Source organism: Kogia breviceps, chromosome 3 (genome assembly GCF_026419965.1).
Source record: "Kogia breviceps isolate mKogBre1 chromosome 3, mKogBre1 haplotype 1, whole genome shotgun sequence".
NCBI lineage: Eukaryota > Metazoa > Chordata > Mammalia > Artiodactyla > Physeteridae > Kogia > Kogia breviceps.
This window is the reverse complement of record NC_081312.1, coordinates 152,115,864-152,129,880: the sequence shown is the minus strand read 5'-3', so window position 1 is coordinate 152,129,880 and position 14,017 is coordinate 152,115,864.

The window sequence follows — 14,017 nt, the reverse complement described above, 5'->3', positions numbered from 1 at the left end:
GTATATGGTATGAGGTAGGGGTCCAACTTCATTCTCTTGCATATGGAAGTCCTGTTGTCCCAACATCATCTGTTAAAGAGACTATTCCTTTCCCATTGATTGGACTTGAGACCCTTGTCAAAAATTAGCCATAAATGTATGGGTTTGTTTCTGAACTCTCAATTCTATTCCATTGGTCTATAAGCCTGTCCTTCTGTCAGTCCACAGCATTTTGATTACTGTAGCTTTGTAGTGAGCTACGAAGTGTGAGTCCTCCCACTTTGTTCTTTTTTAAGATTTTTTTTTTTTTTTGTCTACCTGGGGTGTGTAAGTTTGCTAGTGCTGCCATAACAAAATGCCACAGACTTAAACAGAGATTTATTTTCTTACAGTTCTGGAGGCTAGAAGTCCAAGATCAAGATGTAAGCAGGTTTGATTTCTCCCGAGGCCTCTCTTCTTGCCTTGGAGCTAGCTGTCTTCTTGCTATGTCCTCACATGCTCTTCTCTATGCATTCATAGCCCCGGTCTCTGTGTGTCCAAATTTCCTCATCTAATAAGGACACTGGTCAGATTAGACTAGGGCCCACCCTAACAGACTCACTGTAACCTCTTTAAAGGCCCTGTCTGCAAATATAGTCACATTCTGAGGTACTGGAGGTTAAGGCTTCTGTATATGAATTTTGGGGAATACAGTGCAGCCTATTACATGAACTCCATGCACTGAATTTGAGAATCAGCTTTTCCATTTCTGCAAAAAAAAAGCCCACTGGAATTTTAGTAGGAGTTGCTCCGAATTTTGTAGATGACTTTGGGTAGTATTGACATCTTGACAGTATTAAGTCTTCTAGTCCATGAGCATGGGATGTCTTTCCACTTATTTAGATCTTCTTTAATTTCTTAGAGGAATATTTTGTAATTTTCAGGGAACAAGCCTTTCACTCCTTGCTTAAATTTATTCCCAGGCATTTTATTCTTTTAGATTGCACTATTGTGGTATAATAAGAAATATATATTTGGTCTTTCTTCTAAAACCCTTGGAATTTCCTGAGCGTTATTCATAATAAGCCCCTTTCAACCATACCTGAGTTTATGCTATGAGGTGACTCTTGGTGGGCTGTAGATCGCTTCAGGATGGGAGCTAGTTGCTAGAGGAACCAACCATGTGAACAAAGGATTGGAATTTTTTAGCCCCATCCCCTGACCTCTGTGGAGGGGAGGGGGCTGGAAATTGAGTTAATCACCAATAGCCAATGATTTAATCCATCACGTCTGCATATTTGAACCTCCATAAAAACTCTTAAGTGATGGGGTTTGGAGAGCTTCCAGGTTGGTGAATGTGTGCTGGGAGGGTGGCACATCCCAAACTCCTTGGGGACAGAAGATCCTGTGGTAAGGATCCTTCCAGACCTCACCCTATGTACCTCTTGGTCTGGCTGTTCATTTGTATCCTTTATAATAAACCAGTAATAGTAAAGTTTTTCTCCGAGTTCTGTGAGCTGTTATAGCTAATTACTGAACCTGAGATGGGGTCATGGGAACCCCCAATTTGTAGCCAAATCATACAGGAGTATGGGTAACCTGGGGACTCAAAACCTGTGACTAGCCTCTGAAGTAGGGGAATTGAGATTTTCATCTGTGGGGTCTGCGCTAACTCTGGATAGTGAGTGTCAGAAGTGAAATAAGTTGTAGGGCACCCAGTTGGTGTCTACAGAGAACTGGCGAATTGCTTGGTGTGGAAAACTCACACATAGATATTATTGTAAATGGAATTGATTTCTCAGTTTTCTTTTCTAATTATTCATCACTGGTATATAGAAACAACTGATTTTTGCAATTTTGCTAAATTTGTTGATTCGCTCTAGTAGCTTTCTTGTACATTTCTTGGGATTTTCCATGTGTAGGATCATGTCACCTACAGATACAGATAGTTTTACTTCTTCATTCCCAATTTGGATGCCTTTTATTTCTTGTTTAATTGCTCTGCTAGGATTTCTAGTACAGTGTTAAATAGCAGTGGTGAAAGCAGGCATTCTTGTCATTCATGAAATTACAAGTAAAAAGCTTTCAATCTCTCATCATGGAGCATAATGTTAGCTGTGGTTTTTTTCATAAATGCCCTTTATCATGTTGAGGAATCTTCCCTCTATTCCTAGTTTTTCTGAGAGTTTTTATAATGAAAGAGTGTTGGCTTTTGTAAATGCCTTTTCTGTATCAACTGAGATGACAGTATGTTTTTTTTTCTTTCCTTCTACTGTGATATATTACATTCATTTTTCTCTTATGGTGAACCCTTGCATTTCTATTGTAAATTCCACTTTGTCCTGGTATATAATCCTTTTAATGTGCTCAATTTGGTTTGCTAGTATTTTGTTGAGATCTTTGCATTGATATTCATAACGAATTGATTTGTAATTTTCTTTTTTGTGATAGTCTTAATATGGCTTTGGTATTAGGGAAATGTTGCCCCCATAGAATGAGATGGGAAGTGTTCTCCTAGTTTATTTCTTTGAAGAGTTTGAGAAGGACTGGTGTTAATTGTTCTTTAAATTTTTGGTAGAATTTACCAGTGAATCCATGTGGTCCTAGACTTTACTTTGTTGGGAAATTTTTGATTACTGATTCAATGTTTTTACTTGTTATAGGTCTAGTGAGATTTTCCGTTTCTTCAGTCAATATAGGTAATTTGTGTGTTTCTAGGAATTTGTCCGTTTCATCTAGGTTATCCAATTTTAGAACCCAAAGAAGGATTCCAGTTTTTTTGTTGTTGTTGCTTGTTTGGTTTTTTAAATATATTTATTTATATTTGGCTGTGTTGGGTCTTCGTTTCTGTGCAAGGCTTTCTCGAGTTGAGGCTAGCGGGGGCCACTCTTCATCGCGGTGCGCGGGCCTCTCACTGTCGCGACCTCTCCCGTTGTGGAGCACAGGCTCCAGACGCACAGGCTCAGTAGTTGTGGCTTACGGGCTTAGTTGCTACGCGGCATGTGGGATCTTCCCAGACCAGGGCTCGAACCCATGTTCCCTGCATTGGCAGGCAGATTCTTAACCACTGCGCCACCAGGGAAGCCCTGGGAAGCCCTCCAGTTTTTTCGTTTGTTAAACCTTGGCTATTAGGAGCTAGGGAGTGAGAAAATGTGTATGTATGTATGGATAGTTGAATATAAATATATAAAAATACATTTTTATTTATAAAAGTGCAATTTGATTTAGGACTTCAACCTAACAAATTCAGCTAGCAAAGCAAGTTATTTTCCTTCTTAAAAGAAAATGAATTTAAAAAAATTTTTAAGATTGTTTTCAATTATTTGAACAGGTAGCATGTCACATGGTTCGCAATTCAAAAGATAATAATGAGCTTACAGTGAGCAATCTCCATCCAACTCATGTCCTCCAGCCTTCTAGTTCCCCCTTTGCACATGGAGCCCTGTTGTCAGTTTCTTTTGTGTCCTAGATATGTTACAGGTATATGTGATGGGTTTTAAAGTGTGTCTACACATTATTAAAGCCCCCTCCCTTCAAGAGGTGTAGGTTTCATCCCTCCTCTTGGTTATGGGCTGGACTTAGTGACTCCCTTATAACTAATAGTACATGACAGAAGTGATAGTGTGTAACATCCAAGACTAAGTCATCAATATATTTTGTGACCTCCTCCTTGCTCTTTCTTGGATCAATGCTCTGCGGCAAGCCAGCTGCCATGTTGCAGACACTGAGGAACTGAGGCCTCCCGGTAACAGCAATGTAAGAAACTCATCTTGCAAGTAGACAGACCCTCCTGCCCCAGTGAAGCTTTCAGATGACTGCAGCCTGGATAACATCTTTTTTTTTTTTTTCTTTTTAAAGAGTTCCCAGGTTTTTATTTTATTTTATTTTTTTGGCCATGCCGTGAAGCTTGTAAGATCTTAGTTTCCCAACCAGGGATCAAACCCGTGCCCCCAGCAGTGGAAGCATGGTGGCCCAACCACTGGACCACCAGGTAAGTCCCAACATCTTATTTTTAAAAATTGAGATATAATTCACATACCATATAATTTTTCCTTTTGAAGTATAAATATAGTAGTTTTTAGTATATTCACATAATTGTGCAACTCTCACTTCTGTATAACTTCAGAACATGTTCAGTACCTCCAAAAGAAGCCTCATACCAATTCACTCCCCATTTCCCCACCCCCAGCCCATGGCAACCACTAATCTACTCTTAATTTCTATGGATTTGCCTGGAAGTTTCATATAAATGGAATTATATAATATATGGCCTTTTGTGTCTGGCTTCCTTCACTTAACATAATGTTTTCAAGGTTCATCCATGTAGTACTTCATTCCTTTGTATGGCTGGATAATATTCCAGTGTATGGATAGTACCACATTTTGTTTATATATTTATCAGTTTATGAACATTTGAGTTGTTTCAGTTTTTTAGTTATTGTGAATAATGCTGCTATGAAATGTATAAAAATTTTTGTGTGAACATATGTTTTCATTTCACTTGAGTATATTACCTAGGAGTGCAGTTGTTGGGGTCACATGGTAACTTGATGTTTTAACTTTTTGAAAAATTGCAAAACTGTTTTCCAAAGTAGCTGTGCCATTTTACATTCCAACCAGCAACGTATGGGGTTTCCAGTTCCTCCACATTCTCACCAAAACTTGTTATTAAATTAACTGCCTTTTTTGATGACGCCATCCTAATATGTGTGAAGTGGTATTTTATTGTAGTTTTGTTTTGCATTTCTCTGGTGGTTAAGGATGTTGAGCATCTGCTCATGTGCTTATTGACCATTTGTATATATTCTTTGAAGAAATGTCTATTCAAATCCTTTGCTCATTTAAAAACTGGATTATTTGTCTTTTTTTTTTTTTTTTGTGCTAGGTGGGCCTCTCACTGTTGTGGCCTCTCCCGTTGCGGAGCACAGGCTCCAGACGCGCAGGCTCAGCGACCATGGCTCACGGGCCCAGCCGCTCCGCAGCATGTGGGATCTTCCCGGACCGGGGCACGAACCCATGTCCCCTGCATCGGCAGGCGGATTCTCAACCACTGCGCCACCAGGGAAGCCCTATTTATCTTTTACTGTTGAGTTGTAAGAATTCTTTATATATTCTGATTTCTAGGACCTTATCAGATACATGATTTGCAAATACTTTCTCTCATTCTATCAATTGTTTTTTCACATTTCTGATAGTGTCCTTTGAAGCACAGAGTTCTAAGTTTTGATGAAATCCAATTTATGTGTTTTTTTCTTTGGTTGCTTATGCTTTAAGTATCATATCTAAGAAATCATTGCCTAATCCAAGGTCACTATGATTTATGCCTATGCTTTCATCTAAAATTTTGTAGTTTCAGCTCACATGTTTAGGTTCTGGACCTGTTTTGTGTTAATTTTTGTATGTTGTGTGAGGTGTAGTGGGTCCAATTTCATTCTTTTGCATGTAGATATACAGTTATCCCAGCCCCATTTGTTGAAGACTGTTCTTTTCCCCATTGAAAGGTCTTGGCACCCTTGTAGGAAATCAGTTAATCATAAATGTAAGGGTTTATTTCTGGACTTTAAATTCTATTCCATTAACTTATGCCTATCCTTATGCCAGTATTACACAGTCTTGATTACTGTAGCTTTAAAGAAAGTTTTAAAATCAAGAACTGTGTGTTTTCCAACTTTATTGTTCTTTTGCAAGATTGTTTTGGCTATTCAGGTGTTCAGTATTTCCATATGAATTTTTAGGATCAACTTGTCAATTACTGCAAAAAAAAAAAAAAGCAGTTGGGCCTTTAAAAGGGATTGCATTGAATCCATAAATCAATTTGTGGACTTTATTAGTTTCCTAGGGCTGCCATAGTAAAAACCACAAACTGGGTGGCTTAAAACAGTAGAAATTTATTGTCTCATAGTTCTGGAGGTTAGAAGTCTGAAATCAAGGTGTCTTCAGGGCCATGCTTCCTCTGAAACCTATAGGTGAATCCTTTCTTGTCTCTTCCTAGCATCTTTTTATAAGGACACCAACCATATTGATTTAGGGGTACACCCTATTCCAGTATGACCTCATCTTAACTAATTACAAATGACCCTGTTACAAATAAGGTCACATTCTGAGGCACTAGGGTTAAGATGTAAATGTATCATTTTGGGGAGGACACAGTTCAACCCTTAACAGGAACTACTGTCTGCCTAACAGTATTAAGTCTTCCAATGCATGAACATGGGATATTTTTCAACTTATTTATTTCAGTGATGTTTTGTAGTTTTCAATATACAAGCCTTGTACTTCTTTATTCCTAAGTAATTTTATTCTTTTTGATGCTGTTATAAATGGAATTTTCTTAATTTCAGTTTTTAAAATTGAAGTATAGTTGATTTACAATATTGTGTTAGTTTCAGGCGTACAGCAAAGTGATTCAGTTATACATATATATGTGTGTGTATATATATTCTTTTTTTTGATTCTTTCCCATTATAGTTTATTACAAGATATTGAATATAGTTCCTTAACTTCATTTTTTGATTCTATAGCAATAGACTTGACTTTTTTTTTTTTTTTTTTTTTTTTTTTTTGGCTGTACTAGTTCTTATTTGCAGCATGTGATCTCTTAGTTGCCGCATGTGAGATCTAGTTCCCTGACCAGGGATCAAACTTGGGCCCCCTCCACTGGGAGCACAGTCTTAGACAGTGGACCACCAGGGAAGTCCCTACACTTGATTTTTATATTTTTGAAATTGTATCCTGCAACCTTGCTACTGTTGGGGAGAAGGACATTTCCCCCCTACCCCTCTTGAGTTCTTCAGGCTGGTATAATAATTAAATTGACACAAAACAGATTAACAGGAGGAAAAAAAATTAATGTGTACACATGGGGGTCTCATAGAAATGGGACCCTCAAGGTGACCAAAGCAGGCTGTTTATATATCATTTTTAAACAAAGAAACAATTATTTGTGAAAATTCAACAAAGGGTCTTGTGCTTGGGGTTGCAGAGTAATAAAGAAGTAGCAAAATTTGTTTATACAGCTTTCTTAGCCTTGAATTCTCTGGCTCTGATGATAAGGATGCTTTCTATCTTCCTGGTATAGGGAGGATACTTACACATGGGAGATTTTTCCCCCCCCCCTTTCAGGGGGAAATAGGGAGGTCAGAGTATTTTTCATATCATTTTTTCCGCTAGCTGTTTCTTAAGTAATTTTAATTCAAAATAATCAATATGCCATGTGACATATCTTGGGGTGGCCTGCTCTGAGCCCCAACCCTAGCTCTAATGGGTTTTTGTGTGTGTGTATTCCTTAGGATTTTCTATATACAAGATTATATTATCTGCAAATAGACATAATTTTTCCTTTCCAATCTGTAGGCCTTTTATTTATTTCTTTTTTCACCTATTTGTCCTAGTGAGTACCTCCAGTACATTGCCTCAGAACAGTGTTGAATAGAAGTAGTGAGAGCAAATATCTTTGATCTTAGGGCGAGAGTTTCCAGTATTTCACCATTAAGCATGATGTCAACTGTGGGTTTTTGTGATGCCCTTTATCAGGTTGAGGTAGTTCCCTTCTATTCTTAGTTTATTAGTGTTTTTATCAAAAGAGAGTTGAATTTTGTCAAATGCTTTTTCTGTGCTTATTGAGACAATCATGTAGCTATTCTTTATTCTATCAATAAAATGTTTTACAAAGATTTTCCTACATTGGACCAATCTTGCATTCCTGAGATAAATATCACTTTTTTGTATGTTGCTGCATTCAGTTTGCTGGTTTTTTGTAGAGGATTTTTACATTTATATTCATAAATGATATTGGTTCATAGTTCTCTTGTGATATCTTTGTCTGGTTTTGGTATCAGGGTAATACCTCACAAAAATGAGTTTGGAAGTGTTCCTTTCTCTTCTGTTTCTAGGAAGAATTTGAGAGGGATTGGTGTTAATTCTTTTTTAGATGTTTGGTAGAATTCAGTGGTGAAGCCATCTTCCTGAGTTTTTCTTTGTGGGAAACTTTTTGATCACTCATTCTGTCTCTGCTTATTGTAGGTCTATTCAACTTTTCTATTTCTAAATGAGTCAGTTTCATTAATTTGTGTCTTTCTAGGAATTTGTACATTTCACCTGGTTATCTAATGTGTTGTTACATAGTTATTCATAGTATTCTCTTATAAAACTTCTTATTTCTGTAAGGTTGGTAGCAATGTGCCCCCCCCCCCCCCCCCCCCCCCCCCCGCTTTCATTCATGATTTTAACAGTTTAAGTCTTTTCTCTTTTTTATTTGTCAGTCTAGCCTGAAGTTTTTTTTTTTTTTTTTGCGGTATGCGGGCCTCTCACTGTTGTGGCCTCTCCCGTTGCGGAGCACAGGCTCCGGACGCGCAGGCCTAGCGGCCATGGCTCACGGGCTTAGTTGCTCCGCGGCACGTGGGATCTTCCCGGACCAGGGCACGAACCCGTGTCTCCTGCATCGGCAGGCGGATTCTCAACCACTGCGCCACCAGGGAAGCCCTAGCCTGAAGTTTTTCAATTTGTTCTTCTTTCAAAGAATCAACTTCTGGTCTTGTTGATTTTTCTCTATAGTTTTCCTATTTTTATTGCATTTACTTCTGCTATAATCTTTATTATTTCTTTCCTAATGTTTGCTTTGGTTAGTTTGCGCTTCTCTTATTGGGTTGGCCAAAAAGTTCATCGGGGTTTTCCCATAACATCCGAAAAAACTTTTTGGCCAACCCAAACACTAACGTTATTAGGAAGCTATTGATTTGAGTTGTCTTCTTTTTTATTGTATGATTTACAGCTGTAACATTTTCTGTAAGCACTACTTTCACTCCATTCCATAAATTTTAGCCTCTTAAAAATAAATAAATAAATAAAGTCAGTCTTTGGATTTCCTCAGGAACTGTTTCTGTTGATAGCTTCCCCTGCCCCATATGGATCACACTTTATTTTTCTTTGCATGTCTTGTAACATTTTGTTGAAAACTGGACATTTAAATGGATATAATGTGGGAACTCTGGAAATCAGGTTCTTCCCTCATCCTCAAAGGTTTTTGTAGTTGCTGGGGTTGTTTGTTTAATGACTTTTCTGAACTATTTTTGTAAGGTCTGTATTCTTTTTTGTGTGTGGCCACTGAAGTCTCTGCTCAGTTAGATTAGTGGCCAGCTAATGATTGGTCAGAAATTTCCTTTAATATCTGGAACCAATAAATCACCCAGTCATTGCCAAGGGGTTCTGTATGCTTGTTGTGGCATGCCTTCAACGCTTGGCCAGACACTTGACAACTCTGCCTTAGACTTCACTTTCTCCTTGTAAGGAGCCTCAATGTCAGCTAGAGGTGACAGCATTATTAATTCTTTTCTGAGCATGCACACAAATCCTACATATACCTTAACCTTATAGATTCTGAGGAGTATGTCAGATTTTCACACCCCTTGTGGACATCTCCTTCCCTAGATTTTACTTTTAAGCTTTTTGGGTAGCCTGTTGTTTGCCCCAGTTGTTATCCACTGCCTACAGCAGCCATAAAATCAAACAATTGCATTGAAATGTTTTTACCAACACCTCCAGGGAAAAGATTTTCACATTGGACAAGCTCCAAGTCTAATCAATAAAGACGGCCTTGCAAGTAGTCTTCCAGGGAGCCACCAGACAGGTCATATAATGACAATTCTATGGGAATGAAGCTTTTAAGTAGCTCCAACCCTGATCCACCTCTTCTGTTTTCTGCCAGGCTGCTATTTTTCACTTGTGACTGTTGATTTTCAAGGCTGTCATGGAGCTGGAGAGAGGGGGATGAAAATAGGGCAAGTTAAATTGCCACAAAGTTCACTGTTGTTATTGAGATTTAGATAATTTTCTTGATTAAAACTCCTCAGATTGCTGCAACCTTTTGGTTAACTTGCAGAGTTCTGAAAAATTTGATCTGACATTTTTTGTCAGTTTTATTGCCTTTATAGAGGTTTTTAATTTTTGAAGATCCTTACTCCATTTTCACTGGTATCACTCACAGCCAACATCTTGACTATAACCCCATGAGAGACACCTATTAAGCCACTGCCAAATTCCTGACCCACAGAAACTGAGATAATGAATGTTTGTTCTTTTAAGTTGCTAAGTGTTTGAGTAATTTATTATGTAGCAATGGATTATTAATGCCATTTGCAAAAAAATACATATATTTCTCTTTTTAAATACATTTTTTAACATCTTTATTGGAGTATAACTGTTTTACAATAGTGTGTTAGTTTCTCCTTTACAACAAAGTGAATCAGTTATACATATACATATGTTCCCATATCTCTCCCCTCTTGTGTCACCCTCTCTCCCACCCTCCCTATCCCACCCCTCTAGGTGGTCACAAAGCACAGAGGTGATCTCCCTGTGCTATGTGGTCTTCCCACTAGCTATCTAATTTACATTTGGTAGTGTATATATGTCCCTACCACTCTCTCACTTCGTCACAGCTTACCCTTCCCCCTCCCCATATCCTCAAGTCCATGCTCTAGTAGGTCTGTGTTTTATTCCCGTCCTACCACTAATCTCTTCATGACATTTTTTTTTTCTTAAAGTCCATATATATGTGTTAGCATACAGTATTTGTTTTTCCTCCTTCTGACTTACTTCACTCTGTATGACAGACTCCAGGTCTATCCACCTCATTACAAATAACTCAGTTTCATTTCTTTTTATGTCTGAGTAATATTCCATTGTATATATGTGCTACATCTTCTTTATCCATTCATCTGTTGATGGACACTTAGGTTGCTTCCATGTCCTGGCTATCGTAAATAGAGCTGCAATGAACATTTTGGTACATGACTCTTTTTGAATTATGGTTTTCTCAGGGTATATGCCCAGTAGTGGGATTGCGGGGTCATATGGTAGTTCTATTTGTAGTTTTTTAAGGAACCTCCATACTGTTCTCCATAGTGGCTGTATCAATTTACATTCCCACCAGCAGTGCAAGAGGGTTTCCTTTTCTCCACACCCTCTCCAGCATTTATTGTTTCTAGAGTTTTTGATGATGGCCAATCTGACCTGTGTGAGATTATATCTCATTGTAGTTTTGATTTGCATTTCTCTAATGATTAATGATGTTGAGCATTCTTTCATGTGTTTGTTGGCAATCTGTATATCTTCTTTGGAGAAAAGTCTATTTAGTTCTTCTGCCCATTTTTGGATTGAGTTGTTTGTTTTTTTTGTTATTGAGCTGCATGAGTTGCTTATAAATTTTGGATATTAATCCTTTGTCAGTTGCTTCATTTGCAACTATTTTCTCCCATTCTGAGGGTTGTCTTTTGGTCTTGTTTATGGTATCCTTTGCTGTGCAAAAGCTTTTAAGTTTCATTAGGTCCCATTTGTTTATTTTTGTTTTTATTTCCATTTCTCTAGGAGATGGGTCAAAAAGGATCTTGCTGTGATTTATGTCATAGAGTGTTCTGCCTATGTTTTCCTCTAAGAGTTTGATAGTGTCTGGCCTTACATTTAGGTTTTTAATCCATTTTGAGTTTATTTTTGTGTATGGTGTTAGGGAGTATTCTAATTTCATACTTCTACAGGTAGCTGTCCAGTTTTCCCAGCACCACTTATTGAAGAGGCTGTCTTTTCTCCAATGTATATTCTTGCCTCCTTTATCAAAGATAAGGTGACCATATGTGTGTGGGTTTATCTCTGGGCTTTCTATCCTGTTCCATTGATCTATATTTCTGTTTTTGTGCCAGTACCATACTGTCTTGATTACTGTAGCCTTGTAGTATAGTCTGAAGTCAGGGAACCTGATTCCTCCAGCTCCATTTTTCATTCTCAAGATTGCTTTGGCTATTCGGGGTCTTTCGTGTTTCCATACAAATTGTGAAATTCTTTTTTCTAGTTCTGTAAAAAATGCCAGTGGTAATTTGATAGGGATTGCATTGAATCTGTAGATTGCTTTGGGTAGTAGAGTCATTTTCACAATGTTGATTCTTCCAATCCAAGAACATGGTATATTTCTCCACCTATTTGTATCATCTTTAATTTCTTTCATCAGTGTCTTATAGTTTTCTGCATACAGGTCTTTTGTCTCCTTAGGTAGGTTTATTCCTAGATATTTTATTCTTTTTGTTGCAGTGGTAAATGGGAGTGTTTTCTTAATTTCACTCTCAGATTTTTCATCATTAGTGTATAAGAATGCCAGAGATTTCTGTGCATTACTTTTGTATCCTGCTACTTTACCAAATTCATTGATTAGCTCTAGTAGTTTTCTGGTAGCATCCTTAGGATTCTCTATGTATAGTATCATGTCATCTGCAAACAGTGACAGCTTTACTTCTTCTTTTCCTATTTGGATTCCTTTTATTTCTTTTTCTTCTCTGATTGCTGTGGCTAGAACTTCCAAAACTATGTTGAATAAGAGTGGTGAGAGTGGGCAACCTTGTATTGTTCCTGATCTTAGTGGAAATGGTTTCAGTTTTTCACCATTGAGAACAATGCTGGCTGTGGGTTTGTCATATATGGCCTTTATTATGTTGAGGAAAGTTCCCTCTATGCCTACTTTCTGCAGGGTTTTTATGATAAATGGGTGTTGAATTTTGTCAAAAGCTTTCTCTGCATCTATTGAGATGATCATATGGTTTTTCTCCTTCAGTTTGTTGACATGGTGTATCACGTTGATTGATTTGCGTATATTGAAGAATCCTTGCATTCCTGGAATAAACCCCACTTGATCATGGTGTATGATCCTTTTAATGTGCTGTTGGATTCTGTTTGCTAGTATTTTGTTGAGGATTTTTGCACCTATGTTCAGCAGTGATATTGTCCTGTAGTTTTCTTTCTTTGTGATGTCTTTGTCTGGTTTTGGTATCAGGATGATGGTGGCCTCATAGAATGAGTTTGGGAGTGTTCCTCCCTCTGCTATCTTTTGGAAGAGTTTGAAAGGATAGGTGTTAGCTCTTCTCTAAATGTTTGATAGAATTTGCCTGTGAAGCCATCTGGTCCTGGGCTTTTGTTTGTTGGAAGATTTTTTTTTTTTTTTCTTCGGTACTTGGGCCTCTCACTGTTGTGGCCTCTCCCACTGCGGAGCACAGGCGCCAGGCGCGCAGGCTCAGTGACCATGGCTCACGGCCCCAGCCGCTCCGCGGCATGTGGGATCCTCCTGGATCGGGGCACGAACCTGTGTCCCCTGCATCGGCAGGTGGACTCTTAACCACTGCCCCACCAGGGAAGCCCTGTTGGAAGATTTTTAATCACAGTTTCAATTTCAGTGCTTGTGACTGGTCTGTTCATATTTTCTATTCCTTCCTGGTTCAGTCTTGGCAGGTTGTGCGTTTCTAAGAATTTGTCCATTTCTTCCAGGTTGTCCATTTTATTGGCATAGAGTTGCTTGTAGTAATCTCTCATGATCCTTTGTATTTCTGCAGTGTCAGTTGTTACATCTCCTTTTTCATTTCTAATTCTGTTGATTTGAGTCTTCTCCCTTTTTTTCTTGATGAGTCTGGCTAGTGGTTTATCTATTTTATTTATCTTCTCAAAGAACCAGCTTTTAGTTTTATTGATCTTTGCTATTGTTTCCTTCATTTCTTTTTCATTTATTTCTGATCTGATCTTTATGATTTCTTTCCTTCTGCTAAATTTGGGGTTTTTTTGTTCTTCTTTCTCTAATTGCTTTAGGTGCAAAGTTAGGTTGTTTATTCGAGATGTTTCCTGTTTCTTAAGGTAGGATTGTATTGCTATAAACTTCCCTCTTAGAACTGCTTTTGCTGTATCCCATAGGTTTTGGGTGGTTGTGTCTCCATTTTCATTTGTTTCTAAGTATTTTTTGATTTCCTCTTTGATTTCTTCAGTGATCACTTCGTTATTAAGTAGTGTATTGTTTAGCCTCCATGTGTTTGTATTTTTTACAGATCTTTTCCTGTAATTGATATCTAGTCTCATAGCGTTGTGGTCGGAAAAGATGCTTGATATGATTAAAATTTTCTTAAATTTGCCAAGACTAGATTTGTGACCCAAGATACGATCTATCCTGGAGAATGTTCCATGAGCACTTGAGAAAAATGTGTATTCTGTTGTTTTTGGATGGAATGTCCTATAAATATCAATTAAATCCATCTTA